At 49.8% G+C, this 23,334-nt stretch overlaps 3 long non-coding RNA genes across 4 annotated transcripts in view; 2 read left to right on the plus strand and 1 right to left on the minus strand.

The window, feature by feature from the left end:
- LOC311592170 overlaps positions 1 to 16,479 on the plus strand; it is a 31,770-nt gene extending 15,291 nt beyond the window's left edge. Inside the window, exons 3-5 of the long non-coding RNA XR_014777318.1 lie at positions 8,559 to 8,918; positions 12,643 to 12,832; positions 14,618 to 16,479. This is a non-coding gene — a long non-coding RNA (uncharacterized lncRNA). The remainder of the gene's footprint in view (positions 1 to 8,558; positions 8,919 to 12,642; positions 12,833 to 14,617) is intronic.
- LOC311592173 lies at positions 1,763 to 10,961 on the minus strand. Of its 2 annotated transcripts, none has more exons than XR_014777323.1 (3): positions 10,595 to 10,961; positions 10,309 to 10,515; positions 1,763 to 3,235 (listed from the first exon to the last, which is right to left on the minus strand). It is a non-coding gene; the product is annotated as an uncharacterized lncRNA (long non-coding RNA). The 2 variants fall into 2 exon arrangements; XR_014777324.1 differs by having other exon boundaries at positions 10,282 to 10,515.
- A 4,882-nt stretch (positions 16,480 to 21,361) lies between the features above and the next one.
- LOC311592171 overlaps positions 21,362 to 23,334 on the plus strand; it is a 35,529-nt gene continuing 33,556 nt past the window's right edge. Inside the window, exon 1 of the long non-coding RNA XR_014777319.1 lies at positions 21,362 to 21,816. This is a non-coding gene — a long non-coding RNA (uncharacterized lncRNA). The remainder of the gene's footprint in view (positions 21,817 to 23,334) is intronic.

Raw genomic sequence — 23,334 nt, forward strand, 5'->3', positions numbered from 1 at the left:
TGAACTGGGTCTAGGATGAAATAGGAGAGGAGGAGGAAGGAAGAGCTGTGTGCTGGCATGGCCTCTTCTTCACTTCTGGCTCACCATCATGTGTAGAGCTCGGCTCCTCGGAACGCTTCTCCCATGCCCCAAGATGGACTGAGCCCACTGAGGCCATGAGCAAAATAAATCTGTCTTCCTGTCAATTATTTACGTCAGGTGTTTTGGTCACAGTGACAACAAGCTAACACACACCCTCACTGTGTTCTGACTTGCCTCTTTCACATCTGCTTCCCTCTCTGGTCTGTGACCCTCCCGGAAGGCATGGACCCTGTCGTATTCCTCATGGAGATGAGGTGAAAGGAGCAGGAAGACCTGACAGTCATCTTGTGAGTTCACAGACCACGCCCACTCCTTTCACTAAAGCCCTTGAGTAAGAATGCTTTGGTTTCTGGACCTCATCCTTCTTATAGCCAGGACGGGAAAGCTAAGTATGAGGGAAGGGACTCAAAATTAGCCTCTGACCAAACACTGGGCTCCAGTTCTTCCCCTGGATCTTCTTCAGTGATGCTGGGTGCCCAGCTCTAACATCTGCAGCCCTGAGACCCGTTCCTGTCCTGAGGGAGCTGAGGACTCCTCTTCTCTTCCACGTGAGTTCACACTGGAATAGTTCCAAAGGAACTTTCAGAAAGAAATCAGGAAAACTCAAAACAAGCAAACAACATTTAGAAATACAGAAACACGGAGCTGGAGAGATGGCTCAGCAGTTAAGAGCACTGGCTGCTCTTCCAAAGGACAGGGGTTCAATTCTCAGCACCCACATGGCAACTCACAACTGTCTGTAACTCCAGTTCCAGGGGACCTGACAAAACACCAATGCACATTTAAATTTAAAAAAATATATATATTATATACATATTATATATATATAATACAGAAATAGGATGCAGATGTCTAATCCTAATTGGTCACTTCTACACCTTCAAGAATCACTTTTTGAGCTAGGCGTGGTAGCACATGCCTATAATTCCAGCACTCTGGGAGGCAGAGGCAGGTGGATCTCTGTGAGTTTGAGGCCAGCCTGGTCTACAAAGTGAATCCAGGATAGCCAAGGCTACACAGAGAAATCCTGTCTCAAAAACCAATAAGTAAATAAATAAATAAATAATTTGAGCCAGGTTTGGTAGCACATGCCTTTAATACCAGCACTTGGAAGGCTGAGGCAGGCAGATCTCTGAGTTTGATACTAGCCTTTTCTACTGAGCTAGTTCCAGGACAGCAAGGAATACACAAAGAAACCCTGTCTCCAAAATCAAAAACAAAGTCTAGACAGTGGTGGCATACGCCTTTAATTCCAACACTCAGGGAGGCAGAGGCAGGTGGATCTCTGTGAGTTTGAGGCCAGCTTGGTCTACAAAGCGAGTCCAGGACAGCCAGGATGACACAGAGAAACCCTGTCTCGAAAAACAAACAAACAAACAAACAAACAAATAAACAATCCAAAAGCAAACACACACACACACAAACAAAACAAAACTTAAATCTATACCTATCAATCATTTCGAGACAGAGGTGAAGATGGTACCTGCCTATAATTCCATCACTCAGGAGGCAGAATCAGGCTATAGGTCAGCTACAGTTATATAGCAATTCTCTCTCCCTCTCTCTCCCTCTCTCTCTCCCTCTCTCTCTCCTTCCCTCCCTCTCGCTCTCCCTCCCTCCCTCCCTCCCTCCCTCCCTCTCCCCCCACCCGCCACCCCACTTCTAGACATTTTTACCCCTGTCTAAAATAGTGTCTGCCTAGGGAGATAGGCAACTAAATGCAGTTCCTATAATCAAGGAAGCTGAGCTGGATGGTGGTGATGGTGGAGCACGCCTTTAATCCCAACATTCAGAAGGCAGAGGCAGGTGGAGTTCTGAGTTCCAGGCCAACCTGCTCTACAAAGTAAATTCCAGGGTAGCCAGGGTCACACAGAGAAACACTGTTGGGGGAAAAAAAACCAAACCAACTCAAACAACAACAAAAACAAAGAAAGAAAGAAACAAAAAAATTTCAGGGAAGCTGAAGCAAGCCCTCGTCCTTATTTGGCTTAGGGGTATAAGGTCAAGGCCGGTAATGAACCAGGGCAACAGAAAATGTTAAGGATCCACACCCCAGATCCCAACACACACAAAGGGTGGCCTCTGGGGCACCCTGTTGTGTGTTTGTGATTTTCAGCTTGGTCTGCCATGTCTGGGTCTTGCTAGTATCCCTAGAGCCTTTAGCACATGCCAGCACTGTGTCAAGACTGGCCCAACCTTGTGGGCCAAGGACTGAACCTATTATAGTTGAGGAAATGGAGGCTGTGACACTTCCAAGGCCACCTTGCTATAAATTCCTCTATCCCCAGGCTCTGTGATAACCTGCTTAGCTTAAACACAAGGAAGGTAGTGTTCAATATTTGGTGATGGTAACCATAACAACTAACATTTATTGCACATTTAACAATGTGCCAAGCATGTCACCCATATCATATAGTTCAGAGTAGACAGTAGATATCCATACCCTTTTTAAAAACAAGGTTTCATGTAGCCTAGGCTGCCTTTGAACTCTCTATGCAGCTGATGATTATCTTGCCCCAGGCCCCTGTGTGCCATCACACTATGTTTTATATAATTCTTATCTTATAGATGAAGACACTAAGGCTTAGGGAAAAAAAGGGCACTATCCACAGTGCCACAGCTAATAACTGAAAAAAGCCAAGGGTATGGGGGAGGGATGGTAAGCAAACCCAGGAGGTGCAGAAAAAAAAAAAAACAAACGACCAAAGCACCATCCCCCTCTCAGCATCACTCCCGACCTGGGGGCTCCCCACAAAGGAAAGAGAAGCCCTCTTTAGGAGCGGAAAAGGTGGCTTGACATTTTGATCAAGGCTCTTCCGGCCTTGATTTGGCTCCAGGTCCTTGCAAAGGCACCTTTTACCTGGACAGCTCTGCGGGGGACCAAGCTGGACTCAAGAGACATTCTGGAAGACTGGACCTGGTCCTCCTCTTCTCAGGCCTCTCAGAAGCACCTTCTCACCCGCTCTATCTAACACAATTGTCTGGCACTTGGAATGTCTGGGTGTGGGTCCCCCAGTATGCAGAATACCAGAGCCTCTAGAACCGTCTTCTAAATAGAAATGTCTCATTCCCCCCTCGCTGAATCCTATGGCCGTTGAATCTTGGCTTGAGCATTCTTGATGGGCGTCCTTTGCCGAACGAGCCGTCCTGGTACCTAAGGGAAGTAGAGAAAAATCTAATTCATAGCCTCCCCTCCCCACTTCCTCACCCCCCACCCCTCACCCCCCACCCCCAAGCCTAGCAGCAGCCAGTCTCACCCCTACTTCCCACCCCTGGCAGATTCTCACCTTCAGGCAAAAGCAGATGATGGCAGAGCTGGGGAGCAGAATTTAAAACAACCCTGAGGACACTGCAAATCCCCACCATTAGTATTTAGGGAATGTGAGTCCCAGAGGATGGGGGGTTGGGGGGGGCGCGCAGCAAGGCAAGGAGGGAGAGAGCGACAGAGACTAGGAGAGGAAGGCTGGGGTGCTCAGAGATGTAGAGATAGAGATGGAGATATTTCCAGGAGGGCTGCAGAGACAGACAGGGAGGAAGGCAAGAAGGAGGAAAAGAAAGGAGTCAGGCTGGTGGGGAGAGGAAGGGGGGGCGGGGAGGAGAGAGGCAGAAAGAGCCAGTTGCTTTATTCATGGCTGGTGATATTATAGACTGAGTGAAAATCACATTATCGTAATGGGAAAGTTAGAGTTGCTGAGATGATGCCCCGAAGCCTCGGCGCTGATTGGGGTGTGATTGCTATCTGTATTTATATGTAGAAAGCAAAGTTCACTGCCAGTTCAAGATGGTGGCGGCTGCTATATGCAACATAATTCTTCAGTAGGGAGACGCCCCGAGCAAGCCGAGCAAGCAAGCTGGGAGTAGGAATGTGAGCCCAACGGGAGCAAAGAGAGCAAACGCCTGAGCAGGCGCTGGAGAGAGCTCTGGAGCCTGGGGTGGAGGCCGTCAGAGCTCAGCTGCCAAGGATTGTGATGGGAGCCAGAGAGCAGTCAGGGCAAGGCTTGGCCAGGGTGAGGCAGAACTAGTGGCGGTGGGGGGATGAGGGGATGGGGGGAGGGGGGATGGGGGGAGGGGCGTAAGGGATAAAAAAAGAGCCGTCTCCTTTATCATCTACCTACTGGGCTACTCAGTTGGGTTTTCTTGTGAGGAAGGAAGAAATGACCCTCAAATGCAGTGCTGGGGCCAGACCTTCTCGAACTAGAGCTTAACTGAATCTAGTGCCTCATGACTATAGATACTCCTGTGGTGGTGCGCGACTTTTATCCTAGCACTTGGGAGGAAGAAGTAGGTGGATCTCTGTGAGTTCAAGGCCAGCCTGGTCTACAAAGCGAGTCTAGGACAGCCAGAGCTGTTATACAGAGAAGCCCTGTCTCGAAAAACCAAACAACAACAAAAACAAAGACCAAAACAAAAGAAACTCCATGACTGAGGCAGGAGGATTGCCAAGAGTTCAAGAGATCAAAGCCATTCTGGGATACAAAGACCAGACCGAGCTACAGAATGAGACCTTGCCTTAGAGAGAGAGAGAGAGAGAGAGAGAGAGAGAGAGAGAGAGAGAGAGAGAGAGAGAGAGAGAGAACAGAGAGACAGAGACAGAGGAAAAGCTGGAGGAAGAAGGCCCTGAAGAGATGGCTTAGTGATTAAAAGAACTAGATGACTGGATGATATTTCAAAGGACTTGAATTTGATTCCCAGCAGCAACATGATGGCTTAGAACCCTCTGCAACTTCAATTCCAGGGGGATCTGTCACCCTCCTCTGGCTTCTCCAGGCACTTGACATACCTAGTGCACAGACATACATGCAGGCAAAACACCTACACACCTAAGTGAAAATAAATATCTTAAAAAATTATTTATTTAAGCCAGGTATGGTGGCACATGCTTTTAATCCCAGCATTTGGGAAGCAGAGGCAGGAGGATCTCTGAGTTCGAGGCCAGCCTGGTCTACAAAGCGAGTCCAGGACAGCTGGGGCTGTTACACAGAGAAAACTCTGTCTTGAAAAAGCAAAAACAAACAACAACAAATATATATATATATATATATATATAAATGTGCAGTCATTTTATGTGAATTCATTTTAATAGCATGGGTGGTTTTCCTGGACATGTATCTGCATACATGTACCTGGTACTCAAGGATGTCAGAAGAGGATATTAGATCCCCTGTAACTGAGTTTATGGACAGTTCTGACTATATGGGCACTAGAAACCAGACTTGGGTCCTCTGCAAGAGCAGTGAGTGTTCTTGACCACTGAGCTATCTCTGCAGCTCCAATATGTCTGTTTGGGATTTGTTTTGTTTTGTTTTCTGTTTGTTTGTTTGTTTTGTCTTAGACACTGATGGAATTATGTATTTGGCCATCCCTCTACCTACACTATGGAATTCATTAATGCTAAGTTGTAATGAAAATCAGAAAGATAAAGCCTATTTATTTATTTAGACAGCTTGAACTATGCAAGATCCCCCCTGCTGGAGCCTCCCCATTCCTGGAATTACAGGAATATGCCCCAGCAGCCATATTGAGGCTTTCTCCTTCCCAAAAGATTTTCAGGTTTTTTTCTGGAAGAAAGAGGCAGGGCTGACCTTGCCCGTGACCCCACCCTAGAAGAGCCAGAACAATGCAATGTCTGATAAATATAGGCCAATCCTGACTATAAGCCAATCCTTTGCATTATTTGGGATATATTTATTTATTTTATGTGTATGTGTGTGCCTGAGTGTATGTATGTACATCACATGTGTTCAAGAGCCTGAGGAGATTAAAAGAAGCATTGGATCCTCTGGAGCTGGAGTTAAAGATAGCTGTGAGCTGCCTGGTGGGGACTGAATCCAAGTCCTCTGCATGAGCAAGTAGGTTTGTTGTTGTTTGTTTGTTTTTTGATATAGGGTTTCTCTGGGTAGCCTTGGCTGTCCTGGACTCACTTTGTAGACCAGGCTGGCCTCAAACTCAGAGATCTGCCTGCTTCTGCCTCCCTGAGTGCTGGGGTTACAAGCTTTTGGCACCTCAGGCAGCTGAGCAAGTGTTCTTAAGTGTTGAGCCGTCTCTCCAGCCTCATTTATATCTGTTTGAAAGCCTATTTGTTTATATGGAACTCAGGTTTTCCTAGGAATCCTGTATTTTCATTTGTTAACTCTGGAACCTATGCCCACTGATGTCAGAGTCTGTACTGACGTGGTGAGGAGTGCAATGTCCCTGAATGGAAAGTGCCCAACTCAGCCCCTCACAGATATGTGGCTTTGAATCAGTTCTTAAACTCCAAGAGCCTCACACTGGGCATGGTGGTGCACTTGGGAGGCAGAGACAGGTTAGGCCAGTCTGGTCTACAAAGTGAGTCCAGGACAGCCAGGACTACAAGAGAAACCCTGTCTCAAAAAAACCAAAACCAACCAACCAAACAAAAAACTCCCAAGAGCCCCAGTCTTCTTATTTCATCAGCAGATGACAATAATAATAGCTACCTCAGTTGATGACCCAAACATTCTATGACGAGTCGCATATAAAATGCTGCTCTGAGCTAACAGGTATAGGTCAGTGACAGAACACTTATCTATGATGTGTGAGGCCCTGGTTCTGTCTAACTCACCATTTCTTCCTTTCCCATCTCTAGCTTTGGCTTTGGGAAAGGCAAATAAAAGGCTTGCAGCAAGCTTCCTGGCAGCTGCCCCCTGAATGGATGGGACATCCCATGGACAGAGCTGGTCTTGTGATGGGCTCCTCTCTGGTAGACACCTGACGCACATGGTTGACTGAGAGTTTTAGAAAGCCCTTTCTAAGAGGTGTGTGGTGCGGCACTGAGGAAGGAGACACAGAAGGGTCCTTGGATGTTGCTGACCAGCCAGCCTAGCCTACTTGGTAAGGGTTTTAGGCCAGTGAAAGACTATGTCTATGAAAAACAAAGGAAGACATTGTCTGAGACGTGACATATGAGATTGTCCTTTGGCCTCCATATGCATGCACACGTGCACACATGTATACATACCTGGACAGATGACCACATACACACAAAATACGTTCAAAGTCATCCTCAGCTAATAACAAGATTGAGGCCAGCTTGAATTCTATGATGTCCTGTCTCAAACATAAAAAATGAAGGGTCAATGAGATGACGCAATAGGTAAAAGCTTGTCATTAAGTCCATTAATCTGAGTTAGATCCCTGGGGACACACAGTAGACACACACACACACACACACACACACACGTATCTATATTCTTATTCTTTCTGTTGACCCAGCTATCCCTAGCTACATGGTCACTGAACAGAGATATGCTCATGTAGAAATACGTTCACTTGAGCCTGGAGTGATGGCTCAGTGGTTGAGAGCACTGGCTTCTCTCCCGGAGGACCCAGGTTCAATTCCCAGCGCCCACAGGCAGCTCACAACTGTCTGTAACTCAAGTTTCAGGGGATCTGACACCTTCATACAGACATACATATAGGCAAAACCACCAATGCATATATAAAAATAAACTAAAAAAGGAAGAATCAAAGAAAGAAAGAAAGAAAGAAAGAAAGAGAGAGAGAAAAGAAAGAAAGAAAGAAATACATTCACTGAAGAGGATGCAAAGAATCCTTTGCATGCAAGGAGCCCTTTGTGTTCACACCACTGTCAGACTCCAGAGAAGCAAGGGTTTGTAAGGAAAGCAGAAAGACTCTCCCGAGAAGCTGCAAATCCCCTTCCTGCCTTCCTGGCCACCTCCTCCCAGCCTCTAACTCCCTACCTCTGCCTCCATGATCACACCATCTTACCCTCTAACTACCCCTCTCCTTGCCATGGAGCACTGTAGGCTTAGAGGGCATGGTGGAACTGGCAGGGGTCAGGAGTTTCTGCATAGCTGGGCCCTGGGCAGAGCCAATGCACATCTGGCCCCTTTTGGAGCTGGGGAGGAGAAATTATTCTCATTTTCCCTCTTTAAGGTTCATCTTTACTAGCCATAGTGGTACATGCCTTTAATCCTATCACTCAGGAGGCAGAGGCAGGTATATTTCTGAGTTCGAGGCCAGCCTGGTCTACAGAGCAAGTTCCAGGACAGCTATGGCTACATAGAGAAACCCTGTCTGGGGGGACAGGGGGAATCACCTTTCACTCTAGTGATCTGGTGTGGGCCTTTAGTATCTCTACTCAGCCACCAACAAAAACTCTACCAACACTCCTAAAGGTCACTGTCTTGCAAAGTTCAGCCTCTTCCTGGGAGGCAAAGGCCGGCTTGGACAAGGACGATCCCCATCTTCCTTGGCTTTGATGCCCAGATATTGACTTCCAGTTCAGGAATGTTGGTTATTACGTGCTCCATAAAGAAGTATGGAGACCCTTTCCCAACAAACATCTGGCCATTCCCAAACCTTTCTGGGTTGCTCTCCTGAAAACCAGGTATCAGTCCATTGCCATAAACAATAATTTATAGCCTTTTAAGTGTTCGTGTTTATTCTCATAGATTTATTATGCTCTTAAACTCGGTCACATGATCTTTTTGCAGTGGAAAGCAGTGAATGCGAAGAGACTCTTAACTGGTCAAAATTTTGATAAAAGTGTGACAGTGAGTGCTTAACCCTAAAGAACAACAACAACAACAACAACAAACTCTGTATCACTCCCCCCACCTCAACAAGGCTCAGCGAACATGCCAGAAAGCTAGCAGAAAAGATGTTAGAGCTGGAGACAGGAAGGAGTGCTGTGAGGTGTCCTGTTCTGCACATGACACAGAGGTTGGACTCATGAAGTCGCAGCAGCTGTCGTTGCCTGCACAAGAACTGCATCAAGTCAAGCCAGGCAGAACTCCAGCATAGATGGAGGAGAAGCTCACAATGTTCTTACCAATTTATGGCTTCTGCAGAAGGTGGAATAATTTTTCTCTAGGGGTGTGGTCACTGGTACGTTCTTCATGCCCCGATGGATGGCCCTTCATTCATTGGCATATGGGCAACACTAGTTGGACTTGGTCACAAAAATAGATCAAAGCAACAACAAATCAACCCCCACCAAAAAACCAAAAACAACAAAGCCCAGGAGGTCTAGCAGGGCAGGGGTAGGATTGGAGGGGCCGAACAGAGATGGATGAAAATACATTGTAAGGTCTGACAAGATGGCTCAGCACTTAAAATTTTAAGAGCAAACACTGGGCATGGTGGTGTATGCCTTTAATCCTAGCACTGGGGAGGCAGAGGCAAGAAGAGTTCTAGGCCAGCCTGTTCTACAAAGTGAGTCCAGGACAGCCAAGGCTACACAGAGAAACCTTGTTTCAGAAATTAAAAAGAAAGAAGTTAAGAGCAGTTGTTGCTTCCAGAGGACAGGGATTCACAACCATCTTTATCTTCAGTTTCAGGGCATCCAATGTCCTTTTCTGACCTCCAGGTATCATGCAGGCAAAACAATCACACATACACAATTTTTAAATTTTTAAAATAAAAAAATGCATTGCATGCACATATAAAATCTCCAAGTATAAATACAAATATTTTTATTTATTTGGTTTTTTTTTTTTTGGTTGGTTTGGTTTATTCCAGACAGCCTTGGCTGTCCTGGATTTGCTTTGTACACTTGGCTGGCCTCAAACTCACAGAGATTCACCTGCCTCTGCCTCCTGAGTGCTGAGATTAAAGGCGTGCACCACCATGCCCAGTGTGCCCAGTCAATATATTTATTATTACTATTACTACTACTATTACTAGTAGTGATGAATTTAATAAAAATGGCCCCTATAGATTCATAGGGAGTGGCACTATTAGGAGCTGGGTGGCCTTGTTGGAGGAAGTGGGCAGGAAGTGTGTCATTGGGGGTGGGCTTTAAGGTTTCAGATGCTCAAGCCAGGCCCAGTGTCACACTCTCTCTCTGCTGCCTGTGGATCCAGATGTGGAACTCTCAGCTACCTCACCAGCACCGTGTCTGTCTGCCTGCTGCCATGCTTCCCACCATGATAACAATGGACTAAACCCTCTGAACTGTAAGCCAGCCCCAGCTAAATGTTTTCCTTTATAACAGTTGCGGTGGCCATGGCATCTCTTCCCAACAACAGGAATTCCAGCTAAGACATTATTGAAATCTAGAACTGAAGTTTGGGTAATTTGTTAGAAAGGTCTATGTCCCCACCCCACCCACAACACACATACACACACACACACACACACACACACATACACACACACACACACTTTTTTTTTTTCCTTTTCTTCTCATTATCAGTAGTACTGATTATCACCAACCTCTTGTTAAGGCAAAGATGTCCATACCTTAAGGCATGGAGGCCCTCTCGCACAGCTGGGCCTGGGGCATGGCAAGGCACAGGACAGGGCTTTTGGTCTTTCTTACAGCTGAAGAGGAGAAGGATGAACAGGAGGCTTAGCTGGTCAGTCATCCATCCAGATTCTTCTGAGCTCCCCTGTAGGTCCCATTTGGCTTGTGTCTAAGCAGCCCGGTGGGAGCTATGCCCCTGATCCCTAGAATCAGCAAGAGAAAGTGAGGTTTGGGGAATATTCCACTTGTAAAGGGGAGATGTCACATCTGCCCCCAACTTACCACGACCACTCCTCATCTGAAAGAAGACAGCCCAGTGCCCTTGGGACAAAGGAAAGGTCTAATCTGTCACAAACTGAGGGCAGGATAAAATGACCCTGCCTGGGATAGATGTCAAAGAAGTGTCTCTGGGGGATGTCACTGGACTTCCCTGGAGGGCCCCCTAGGTGGCCAAATTGGAAATCTACATGACTCCTGTTGCCCTCCCCACCCCCACTGTACACATGCACATGCAAGCACACACACACACACACACACACACACACACACACACACACACACGTTCAGGGCTTTTCACAGCATTAATTAATCATATTTAGGGCTGTTTCCAGCTGTTGCGGTGGGAAAGAAGGTCCCACACGCCTGTGACTTAGAGTAAATCCAGTCAGATGGAGGAATTCTTTGATTCTGCAGAGGCTGAGCATGGGAAAGCCACTTCTAATCCCACAGCCCCCTAGACTGCCCCCCCCACCTGCCACCTCCCCCATCACTGCCCTCAGAAATTGATCTGAGCTGAAGAGGGGAGCGGAGGGCTGCTGGGGAGCCCAGGGATGTGGGGAGCTGAGCTGGCTGCCTGGACCCTGCCTGACACAGCTGAGGGCTGGCAGTATTCTGAGGCTTAGGCCTGATGCTGACTTGCAGATTCTGTCTCAGCTCTTGGTCCTTTAGAGGGCTTCCGAGAGCCCAGTGGTTCCCGAATAGCCACTGGGTCCAAGAGTTATTCCGGGAGGCTGGGCCTGGACTAGCCGGAGCAGCACAGCAAGTGGGCGGCACTGACCTAATTACAGCTCACACAGCTGAGCAGAGCAAGGGCCTCTTCCCTCGCTTTCTGCTTTGCTGTGACACCTCCCAGAGCCCCTGTGACACCTCTCAGGTCTCAGGCTTTCCTGTGTCTTCATTTCAGGGCCTGTGTTTCTCTGCCTCTTCCTGGCACTCCAGAGTTTGGTTTCACTGATCTTTATGGTCCAGGGCACCGTCTCTCATCATCGCCAAGCCTTAAAGAAATATGCCGTGGGCGGGGGGGAGGGGGCAGTCTAACTGGCAAGAAAGACCCCTGCTTCTTTGGTTAATGTTGGCAGTTGAGTAGGTACTCCTATTGAGTAAATACACCTGAGGGCACTGCTGGTGAGTGTGGGGACATTAAGGGACTGTCTTAGCCTCATAGACCCAAATATTGGGGGGTTCCCCAAGATGAAAGGTAAAAAGGTTATAGGGAGGTCAAGGAGAAATCAACCAGTTATTGCCCTAGCCTCTCCCTGTGATGACCTCATCCCGGCACACACCCTTGTTGAGGCCTTCTGGGTCCTGGCCTAACTGGGCCTAAATAATTGAGAAGCCCATTATAGCCTTGCTGTTTCCTCACTGTCAAGTGTAAACGCTGCACTGGTCGGGTGGGGAGATGGGGCTAATTTGAATTGATAATAGGAAACGCAGGGAAAAGTCATCTATAGTGAGTGAGGAGCGAGCGATCCCCGAGCAGATGCTAAATCTTGTATAATGAAAGAATCTGCCGATGTCAATTATGTACGAGCGTCTTTGCAGTGGTTAGAGGCGGTGGGCGGGTGAGGGAACGGAGGGCTGGGTGCATCCCATAAACCCAAACACCCATCAAAGGCTCATACATATGGAGCGGCGGAGATTACGGCATAAATTTGAATGTTATGAATGTGCATGAGGGGCAGGCAGGAAGCCCACCTCATAAGGGTAGGAAGGGGACCGTTCTCCTCCCCCCCCCCCCTGTACAAGGGAGCTTTTGTCCTCTTGCTCCCTCAGCTGTGTCTCCTCTGCCCCTAGTTGTGTCCAGGATGAGAAAAAAAGAAAGGATGTGAGAGCTGTGGACAAGGACGGGTCAGCTGTGACTCTGGGACCTAGACGGAGGTCTTTGGGAGTTTAGATGGTGACCTGTCCTGGACCCATTAAGAGAGCAAAATATCTCTGTTGTGAGCATAGCTTTTCCTCACGCCTGATGGAAGAGATGAAAGACGGGCGCGGACAGTGGTATCCACTACAGAAGGGCAGAGACTCATCTCCTCGTCTCCTTTTCCTTTCAGTACTAGGAACTGGAGCCTGGACCTCAAGCATACTAGTTAAGAGCTCTACCACTGAATTACGCCCCCAGCCCCTCGTGTGGGCAGAGGGACCCTGGAGGACAGCCTGGAGGAAGAAGTCACCCTTTGCTACAGAGAGGGAGGACAAATGGCTCAGAATGACAACGCCGGGGCCACATCTTTCTGTTCTTAGGTACAAGTGCACGTCGCACACGGGGAATGTGTGAATGTGTACACACCAGCACATCCTGTAACAGAGCTCAGACCCCTCCATTGGTTCCCAACCCGCAGCTGCTCCCAGAGCAGACTGTGATTTGTAGTGCAGGCCACCCAGGGACTTTAATCTTCACCGTGACAAATGCAATAAAAGGAACACTTTGGAGATCAGAGCTAAGGAAGACACATTTACAAACCCTTCCCCAAAGGTTGGATGGGGCTGTCACCATGTGATTTGTGCAGGAGATGAAGCGGGGAGGGGGGGAGGGGGGAAGAGGGGGGAGACAGAGAGCTGGAGAAGGCGGCTGGGCTGAGGAAGAGGAAGCACCCTGTCACTCCTCACTCTCTGCGGGATCACAGGGGGCCGGGCTAAGTGAGCTGGGGGAGGGCCAGACCGATGGGCAGCTACCGCCTCCTCCGGATCACGACCAAGGAGAGCTCAACTCAATTACTCCGGAAACGTGAGGCTTCAGAGATTCATCTCAGCAGTTCTAGGAGCGGGTAAGAAGAGTGGGGACAGTGGCTGAAGGAGAAAGACAGACAGGCGGAAGCACAGCGGAAAAGGCATTGTTACAGAAAGCAACAACACAAGCTACAGAAAGAGCGCCTCCTCCCCCTGCCCCCGCCCCACCCCCCAAGCCCCCGGTCTGGGCAAGGAAAGGAGAGGGGGGTCCCCAGCCTGTCAGATAGGCCTAGCAGGATTGAATAGAGAGCAAAAGCCACGGTAGGGCTCAATCTTCGACAAACTTTTGGGGGCAGGCAGGAAGATCAGCTGGGAGCTTGCTCCAAGGGTGGATCGTGGGTCGAGAACTTTGCTGGTGAAGGCAGCGTTGGGGACTAAGCGCTTTCTCCACATTCCACTTTCTCTGTCTGTAAAATGGTGCTAGGCCAGATGGTTGGGGAGGTGTCTGCCTACTTTCCCTCTTGGATTCTTGTAACAAATGCCCGGTGACACGGGTGACACCACCTGTCTTTCTTGAAGTTACTCTAGTCACCAACTGGCACAGGATTCTGGTGTGCTGAGGTTTCATCTCTACTAAGCAGAATTCAGACCCACAGTCCTGAGCACTCTGCCAGGTTAGAGCTCAAAGTCCCTCACTGGCTTCCTATGCTCTCTAAAACTTGATCATTTTTAGTTCCCCCAAGCCTAAGACCACCTGTCCCTAACCCCTGTCCCTAACCCTATCCCAGCCTTCAGCAGGAGATGGTCTCTGCCCCAGGGCCTAACTTTGCAGCCTTTTAGTGCCCTAATTTTGCCAACAACTGAGATTCTTCCCTCACCTGCGTCCTCTTCTTTCCTAACTACGCGTCTTCTCTACATGTCTTTGATTTTCCAGAGGCCAGTTTCCACTCACACTGAAGGAGCAGAGTGCCATGCCTGAGGGAGGAGGGTATGGTTTATAAGCTAAGGCATTTAAGTTCTCCGTGTCATTGCTGCCTAGTGCTGGCTGACCCTCTCAAACACGGGGCTGTCTTCCTGGGCATCTCTAGGGTCAGACCCAGTCCCTGTACCCAAGGAAGTGAGTCTGGCAAATGTCTGAATGGGGGATGGGGAAGAAGAGACACCAGGAAGTAAAACAGATTGCATATGTTCTACCGAAAAATAGTCCTGATAGCGGTGACCCAAGGGGCACAGGGAGACTACCCCAGATAGTCTGACCCTACCCAAGCTGGTGACACGAGGGCCCCAGGATGATGAGAGCTGAGAGCAGAAGGAGACTCAGACAAAAGTATGTTTTTTGTTTTGTTTTATTTATGAAAGAAATCACTGCTCGGGAAGGAACAGAAGCCACTGGAGACAAAGTTGAGAACAGACCAGCTTTTGCAAGGCATCTTTCCACCAGAAAAAAAGGGCTGCAAGTGTGAAAACTTCAAAACCACATGAACCCCTCCATATGCACTCCATAGCTGGATGGGGCAGTTCCCATGGTCCTCTGCTGCCTCCCTCTGGAGAGGGCAGGAGGGGAGCTCAGGCTGCCTGTTAGCACCTTGCAGTTTTCTCTCCATTGCACCTGCCCCACCCAGCCGCTGGATTTCTCCCCTTGTGCAGCACTGAATTAAGGATCTCCAGAGAAACAGGCGTGGCTGAGATAAGAGAAAGGGAAGGAGAGAGGCACCCGATTTGTTACTGTGAAGAATTGGCTCACAGATCCCTGCAAGCTGAGAAGTACCAAGATCTGTCATCTGTGAGCTGTCACCACTAATGCTGGTGGCATAGTTTTCAGTTCCGAGAACCAGAGGGCTGAATGACTGGGAAGAATCCTGGCGGAAGTCTGAAGGTCCAAGAGCCAGGAGCGCCACCTCCCAGGGCAGGAGGAGAGGAAGGAGAAGAGTCATCTTGTGCTCCGTGTTCTGTCCAGGCCTTCAGCGGCTTGGATACTGCCACTCACCTGAGCGAGGGCAGATCATCCTTCCAGAATCCTAATGGCTGGAAGTTAACATTCCCCTGAGCACACCCTCACAGACACTCCCAGAAATAGCTTTTAGTCTCTGTGTCTTTGTCCAAGTCGATGCAGAAAATGAGCGGTTTCTGACACCATCTTCACACCTAACCAATTCTTGCTGAGTCGCTCCCCCACCAGACTCCAGAGAAGGCACTAGGTAAAAAGTGAGCTAGCAGCTGGGTGTCATGGCACCTGCTTTTGATCCTGGTACTGGGGAGGCAGAGGCATGCCAATTTCTGTGAGTTGGAGGCCAGCCTGGTCTACATAGTGAGTTCCAGAGCAGAAAGAAAGAAAGAAAGAAAGAAAGAAAGAAAGAAAGAAAGAAAAGAAAGGGAACTAGAAAGCCAGGTCTTTTTAGATGGGTGGTGGCATGTGACTTAATCCCAGCAGAGGCAGGTGGATCTTTGAATTTGAGGCCAGCCCGGTCTACAGAGTGAATTCCAGGACAGCCAGGGCTAACAAAGTGAAACCCTGTCTCAGAAAACAAAAACCAAACCCAACCCCAAACCAACCAAACAAATGAAAAACAAAGAACAAAAAACCAAAAGCAGTGAGCTAGCATATGAGCGAAGCGACTGTGGACTCCGGAGCCTTCTCTGGTACTACCTTCTTCCCTCTGAGAGAGAAAGGGCACTGCCTGACTGAACAGCACTCCCAGTCCCCAAGGATGTGCTAGAGGCTAAGGGGAGCGAAGGGGACCTATCAACCAACCTGTGTCCCTAAAGCCTTTGCCCAGAGTTAATCCTGTCAGGCCTAGCTCAATCCCCCGGTCCCAGGTGGGAGTGGACTCTAAGTGGTAGCGCATCCTCCTCCGGAGCCTTCTGCTCTTTGTCCTGCTACAGGATTGATTCTAGCTGAGTGACCTCTGACCCCAGCTCAGCTCCCCTTCCACTGAGAGGCCTTAAATCCAAGATTGTGGTGGGAAGGAATAGGCCAGAAATAGCAAGGAGTCACACGGGTACTAGAAGACATGCTGCTCCATGCCCAGGTCCTTAGATTTGGGGCAGCCATCCTGATGGACGGGAAACTAACAGAAGAGTCAGGGAGAAATCATCCTGGTTCTTTCTCCCGCTACTCTGATCCAATTATGAAGCACATTCTTTTAAAAGATTTCTTTATTTATTTTTGAGATAGAGTCTCCCTCTGTAGCACTGATTGGCCTGCTATGTAGACCAGGTTGCCTTTGAACTCACAGTGATCGGCCTCTAGAAGGCTTGGATCAATTTAAAAAAAAAAGGACACACACACACACACACACACACACACACACACACACACACATACATGGGGGGTGGGGAGATGGGATACACCCAGCCCAGCCTTGATGTTTATATGACAGATCCTGGGGTAGGAACCAGTGGGGGCTGTTTGAAGGGTGCAGTGCACAGCAGAGGTTGGTGTTGAGTGGGCAGAGAGAACTGGCAGTCTAGCTACCAAGCCAGGAGCAGTGGTCCTTGAGAAGCAGGGGAGTGGGTGACCATAGAGAAGGAGACATAAGTAGAGAGTCTGCCAGGGGCTGAGCAGAGTTGCCTCCTAGAGGGCCAAGACTGAGTAAGGAGCTGCTGTCAGAATCCTACAGTTAGACTCTGAACTATCAGTATTCTCTGATGTGAGAGCTCAGGCCTCCAAAGTCACCCCCAGAAGGAAGCCAAGGGAACGATTCATCTTTCCTTCTATTGGTTGGTGGATGGGATGGGTGGAGCTTGGGCTGCAGGCCTCCATTTCCACTTCTTCCTCAAACATCTAGGGTCACCTTCTGATGCCATACACTTGGCCACACTGGTGTCCCCTCCCTGCTCCCAGCAGTGTGTGTGAAGACATCCGCCTCAAGGAAAGGGGCTGGAGCTCACTTCACATCCTGAACTCGGGGGTACCAAGAATCAGAGCAGCAATGTGGCTTCTTGCCCATCCATGTCTTGCTCGTCTGGGCCTCCTGGCACGTCTCCTTTCGTGGCATTTAAGGTCAGAGTAGGTGGGAGGGTAGGCATTTTGACCCTGGGAGGCCTGCCTCTGTCTCTAGCCTTGTCCTGCCAGCTCTCAGTGCCCTTTGGAAGTTTATAGTCATATAAATCGTAGAGTCCCATACCAGGCTTAGAGCCTGTGGTTATAAATAGACATGAGGTAAACAAGGTGGCAGATGCAGGGGCTTGGGACAAGACAGAAAATCCTGCCCCTCTTTGCTTGGTCAGGGGCCAAGGCACATCTGTGGAAAGGGATACCCTCTCTCTTCACCTCCCTTCCCCTGACTGCTGGCTTCTGGCCGCCCAAGCTCTGGGCTTCTAGTCCTTTCTCTCTGGGGAGTATCATCCAAGGCGACTTTCCACTCCAAGTCTCCCTACTGGCTCGTTCTGTTTCATCTTGCCCAGCCAAGATGGGGGTAGGGTATCTCACTGCCCCCACTGGCTCCTTTCACCTGCTTCACACTCTGTCCCCAGTCCCTATAACCAATTTAAAGAGGTGTTGTCCCTGCTAGCCACAACTTTGCCACCAGGGATACCCTGATCCCTCCTCCACCCTAGGCAACTCACTAAGAAACTGGAGAACGGAAGCAGGGGGTCTCACTTTGTATCCGATAGCCCTTGCCCAAGCAGGACTATAATAGTGCACAGGTTTCCTGTCATTGGCATTGACTGACAGCTGCCCCGCTAATTGGAGTTTCCTCCCATTATTCCCCGGCTTTGCAAGCCCAGGGCAGAGACGATTTGGGTGGCGCTGCTTTGTGGATCTATCCTGACTTTCTGCAGTCCCACAGCTGGTCTGATTTACTGCTCTGCACGTGTCCTGGTCACAGCAGTTCCTAGATTCCAAGTGTCCCTTGAGGGATTTCAGGCCCCACTGAATTTCAGTACAATTAACTCTCTCCCTCTCTCTCTCTCTCCCTCTCTCTCTCTCTCTCTCTCTCTCTCTCTCTCTCTCTCTCTCAGAAGTCTGAATACTCAGGCCTGAAATAGCCTCATTCTTTTCCTTCCCAACTCCAACTCTTCAAAATATACTATACACATTAGAAATGGTGGGCGTGGTGGCGCACACTTTTGGTCCCAGCACTCAGGAGGCAGAGACAGGCCAATCTCTGAGTTTAAGGCCAGCCTGATCTAAAGACTGAGTGCTAGGACAGCCAGGGCTGTTACAGAAAAACTTAGTCTCGATAAAGAAACAAAACAAAAATTTAAACTGGACTGTTGTATTTTCACTTTGCAGGTGAGGAATCTGAAAGCGGAGAGCTTAGATGCCAGCCACAAGGAGTAACTAATTAACAGCCTTAATGAGCAAGGTAGGGGTGGCATACCTTTAATCCCAGCACTCAGGAGGCAGGGGCGGGCAGATTTCGGTGAGTTCAAGGCCAGCCTGGTTAAGCTTGGATCATCATCTGACTTTAACCTTCCAGCTCCTGGCAATTTCTCTTCATGCCCACAAACTGGCTAGCTGCCTTCACAGGTCCCTTATCCTTTGAACTAGCCTCTCATGTAGGGAGAGACCAGACAGGCTCTGAGCCTTTGTGAATGGGTGACGTGTATGTGTGTGTGTGTGTGTGTGTGTGTGTGTCCAGCACCCCTTCCATGCATCGTCTGAGAGCTTGTTGGGTAGGTGACCCTAAATCACTCCCTGGAAGCCTATCTTCCTGAGGCCTGGAGAAGTGGGAGGCATCCTTCCACTGTGGGAAACCACTTCCTTTGCTACTCTTTCTCCTCCAAAATGTCAAGTCCCTAACTTGTTTATTTTTGAGACAGGCTATGAGGTAGTCCAGGCTGGGCTCAAAAATCACTATGCACCCGAAGATAACCACGAACTTCCCATCCTTCCCGTCCTCCTGCCTTCACCTGAGATTAACAAGTGCGCACTTGTGCTAGTAGATCCAACCTAGGTGTTTAAGTATGTTAGCCAAACCCTCCGGTAGCTAACGTATAGCCCCAACCCTCAGTTTCCTACCTTGGATGGCTAGGGAAAACCCAGAACTGCTTTATAAACGGTATCCCCTGTGTCCTGCGTGTGCAGGGCCCTGGTGTGTTGCACATGGACACACACACACTCACTGTACACATGCACATATGCTCGCAGCACCAGTTTGTTCGAGAAATCTTAGTCTGCTCCTCCTGCTATTAAAAAAAAAAACTCAAATAACTAAAAAAGTATCTCTCCCCCCCACCCCCCACCCCCACTTTTCGAGGCTAGCAGAAGATCCGGGGTCTGGTGAAGGCTCCTTCTCTGTTTCATAGATGGTACATCTTGCTGCACCTTCGTATGGTGAGGTGGAGAGAGAGGGCCAAATAGCTTCCCCCAAGCTCTTTTATAAGGACATTAATTCTATTAATGAAGGCAAGTTCTCATGACCTAGTCATCTGTTATAGGCCTCTCTTAATACTATTGTAGTGAAGTTTAAATTTCAGTGAGGATTTGGGAGGGGCACAAACCTTCAACCCACAGCAGCCTCCTAAATTAGAAGCAAGCCAGAATCTTAGGGCCCATATGTCAAATGAGTCACAGGAAGAGGAAATAAATACAGTGTGGTCTGGGGGAGCTGGAGAGTGAAAGCCTGCTTTCCTTGCTGTTCTCTGCGCCCGTGCAGAGGATGGCATGGCGGCTGTTCAGAGGACCAGGTAATGAAGGCAAGGAGAAAGGCCTAACGCCTTAGACAGCTGAGAAGAGATGCTGAGCCAACAGATGGATGTACTCTTTAGAGGAGGGGGAAGATGCTGACAAGGGTCAGGTGGGGAGATTCAGAGAAGGAGTCTAGTTACCCCAGACCACTCCCATCCTACAGCTGGATTGGAGTTCCCAGGATGCCATCTGAGAGTGCCTGGGATGTGCAGGAGCAGCTGGGAGGATGGCTATGATCCATCCTGCACCTGTCCTGCCCCAAAGCTGATGATGTAACAGCATAATGATGTGGCTGAGAACGGGGGGACTTTGGGGGGTGTTGTTCTGGGGGGTGGGGGCAGATTGGTCCAGCCTTCTGTGATACAGCTATGATAAGGCGGCTGCTGTCTGTTGTGTGCTTGGAAGGAACCCTTCAGTGAGCAGTCTGTCCTTCAGCCAAGGGCTCAAGCCATCCTCTTCAAAGAACAGCAATGACCCCTCAGCTACGTAGAGCCCCATCAGTCAACATGTGGGGAAAACTCTGCCTGTGACTGCAATGGAGGCTTCTTGTCCCCGCCCCCAGCTTCTACCGCTTTCTTCTCGCTATAGCTTAGATCTAGAGCAGTCAGAAAACTCGTGCATTAAAGCTATAGTCCCAGGAGACATGGCACCCAGTGGAATTGGGGTTCTTGACTCCAATTCAGATTACTTTTCCTTTTTCCCTCCCTCCCTTCCTCCATCTCTTCCCCTTCCTCTTCCTTCTCAGCTGCCCTGCCCCCCATCCTCTTAGTTTCACTCCTTCTTCCTCCGGTGCTTGGAATTGAACCCAGAGCCTTCGGCATGCTGTACAAGCATTGGTACCTCCAGGTCTTATTTTCTTGCTTCTCGACGTCAAGTGAATGATTTTTCCTTTGCCACGGGTGCCTGTCATAAATTTTCTGTCTTGCCATGGGCTCAAAACAACAGAGCTAGTTGGTCATGAGCTGGACTGCCCAAAAGTGTAAGCCAAGGTAAATTTCTTCTCCTCACATGTTTGGCTTCTCTTGATGTTCCTACCTGCCCTTGCACCTGCCTCCCCCCTCTTCCCCCCCCCCCCCAGAACATTCCCACCTTGTACTTGGGTCCTTGATAGTGCATTGTTTTTTTAGCCCTCCAGTTTCCCACCTTAGGTGTGAGCTAGGCTACAGATACAGTGATTACTGATGACTAAATGACCTCAGATGTTCCGCTACTCAGGCCAGAGAACACTGGAGGGTGCTGTCATCCTCGCACCCTCCCACCCTAGGCAGCTGCCTTCCTTCTTTTTCTAAGCTCTCCTCCTGATCAGGTCCCAGAGAAGAAGTCTCAAGAGCACTCTCAGCGCTGGTCCTTTCTTTTTCTCTAGCCTGAGCTCCCAGGGTGTTGTTCTCTAAGCAGACTGTCCCTGAAGGCAGCAGCCATGCCTAACCCACTCGTTCTCGTACCCAACACGCTACTCAGAGATACACTTTCCATAAATATCTCCTGAGTCAGCCTCCAAACTTCTGCAGTCTTTTTCCTTTCTTTCCTTCTTTCTTTCTTCTCAGTATTGCATCTTTCCAAGCCCTGACAAAGACACTTGTATCCCCAAGGCAGCCTTTGAGGAGCTGCTGACAGGCATTAACCTCTTTCCATCCCTGATGAAGAGGGGCAGCGCATGCCCAGGTCTGGGACCCAGAGCAGAGCCCAAGGCCTGCCTGCCTCCTCTGAACCTAGGGGTGGTACCGGTAGATCACATCACCTGGCCTTACTCATCCTTCCTGCCAAGGCCTCCTAGCCTGTATTTATATACACCAAAGCCTCTGCCCGAATAAAACATCCATGTAAAATCCAATTTCCTCAGAATCTCTCTTGGAACCTGGGCCTGAGATGGAGTAGGTAACCCCGGCGGTTACCGCCTGAACCACTCCTGCTGGCTGCAAAGGTGAGGCCCATTTTTCAATTATCTATCTGCTGTGACAGCAACGGTCCAGCCATCGAGCCAAGGCAGGGGGGAGGGGAGGCTGAGCGAGGAGGCGGGAGAAAGAGGGCAAAAGCACAGTGGGGGAAGAGAGAGATAAACCTAGGCAGAATCATGGGCAGAGACCCTTGAGAGGGGGCACCCAGTGGGTGATCAAGAATTATTTGGAAAATAAATGATCAGAAGAGGGAACAGGCAGGGTGGGGGTAAGACACGGAGAGGGGGAGAGCTGGAGAGGCACAGAGTGGGTGGAGAGAAGAAGAGAAAGGGAGGGAGGGAAGGAGGGGGAGAGGGGGAGGGGAGGCAAGCGTGGATGGAGCCAACAAGAGGCTCCTGTGTCAATCCGTGGAAACGGGAGGCAGAGTGATGCGGTCACAGCTCCTGCCATCAATATCCTCTAATATAAATGTCAGTGATGCTATTTTCCGCGCAGTCATTTCGCACACTGCTGATTACATTAACGTATAATGGAGGGGCGCCGGCTCCACTGCTTTCTCCCCTAACCCTCCCCCCGGTGATGTGTCAATAGCCGCCTCCATGAACAAGTCAATTTTCTGCAGGCTTGGCAGCGGAATAAATCTGCCCGGCTATGGGGAGAGCTGGAGATATTTATATACCCAGCGCCTGCCTTCCGTGAGCGCGCCTGCGTGTGCGCGGTAGGCGCGAGCCCGGACCCCAGCGACCCGGGAGTGGGGTGGGGGTGGATCTGGGGCGCGCCGCCGAGCTGAATGATTTCCAGCCTTGACTCAATCAGAGGAGAATTTAGAGCGGTCCCCGAGCTGGGCTCCCAGAAACAGCCTTACACGTTTATTTTCCTTAGCTGAACAGGAAAGGCGAGAATTATATGTGGATTTATAGGACAGGCGCCGCTCAACCCAAATGCTCCCGCTCCGGGGGGCCGGGGGGGCGGGGACGAGGAAGGGACGGGGAGGAAAGGAGGTGGCGGGCCCCGCGCGGGCCGCTGGGACCCCCACTTGCGCTTGCTTGCTAGGACGCAACCCCCCCTCCCCCCCGCAGATCGCTTTAATTACATTTGTTCCTGTCCTTCGTGAGGGCGAGACTTCGGCACAGCCCGCTGAGGGCTGGGAGGGTGGGGTGGGGGTGATCGCAGGCCAGGACTGCCTGGAGATGGGAGGGAGAGAAGGAGGGAGGGGGCCGCGGGGAATGGGGACAGGGGGAGATAGGGAAGGGGGGCTCTGTCAGCTCCGGCTCAGAAGCGGATCAATAGTACGAGATCTAATGGGCTAACTGCCAAGCTGGCGCACCGAGGCGCTGCCCGGCGGGGGCGGGAGGGGTGGGCGAAGGACGGCGGGGAGGGAGGGAGAAGAGGAAGGCAGAAAGAGTGGAGATGGAGAGGGAAGGGGGTGGGCAGAGAGAGAGGAAAAAAAGAAGAGGACAGAGGGAGAGTCAAAGGAAAGGACAGTACACGCGGTCCTCTCGGGGCATCGCTTTAGCATCCTTCGACCCCCTGTAAGCGAGAAA

The sequence above is a fragment of the Acomys minous genome (assembly GCF_964271855.1).
Source record: "Acomys minous genome assembly, chromosome: 2".
Taxonomy (NCBI): domain Eukaryota; kingdom Metazoa; phylum Chordata; class Mammalia; order Rodentia; family Muridae; genus Acomys; species Acomys minous.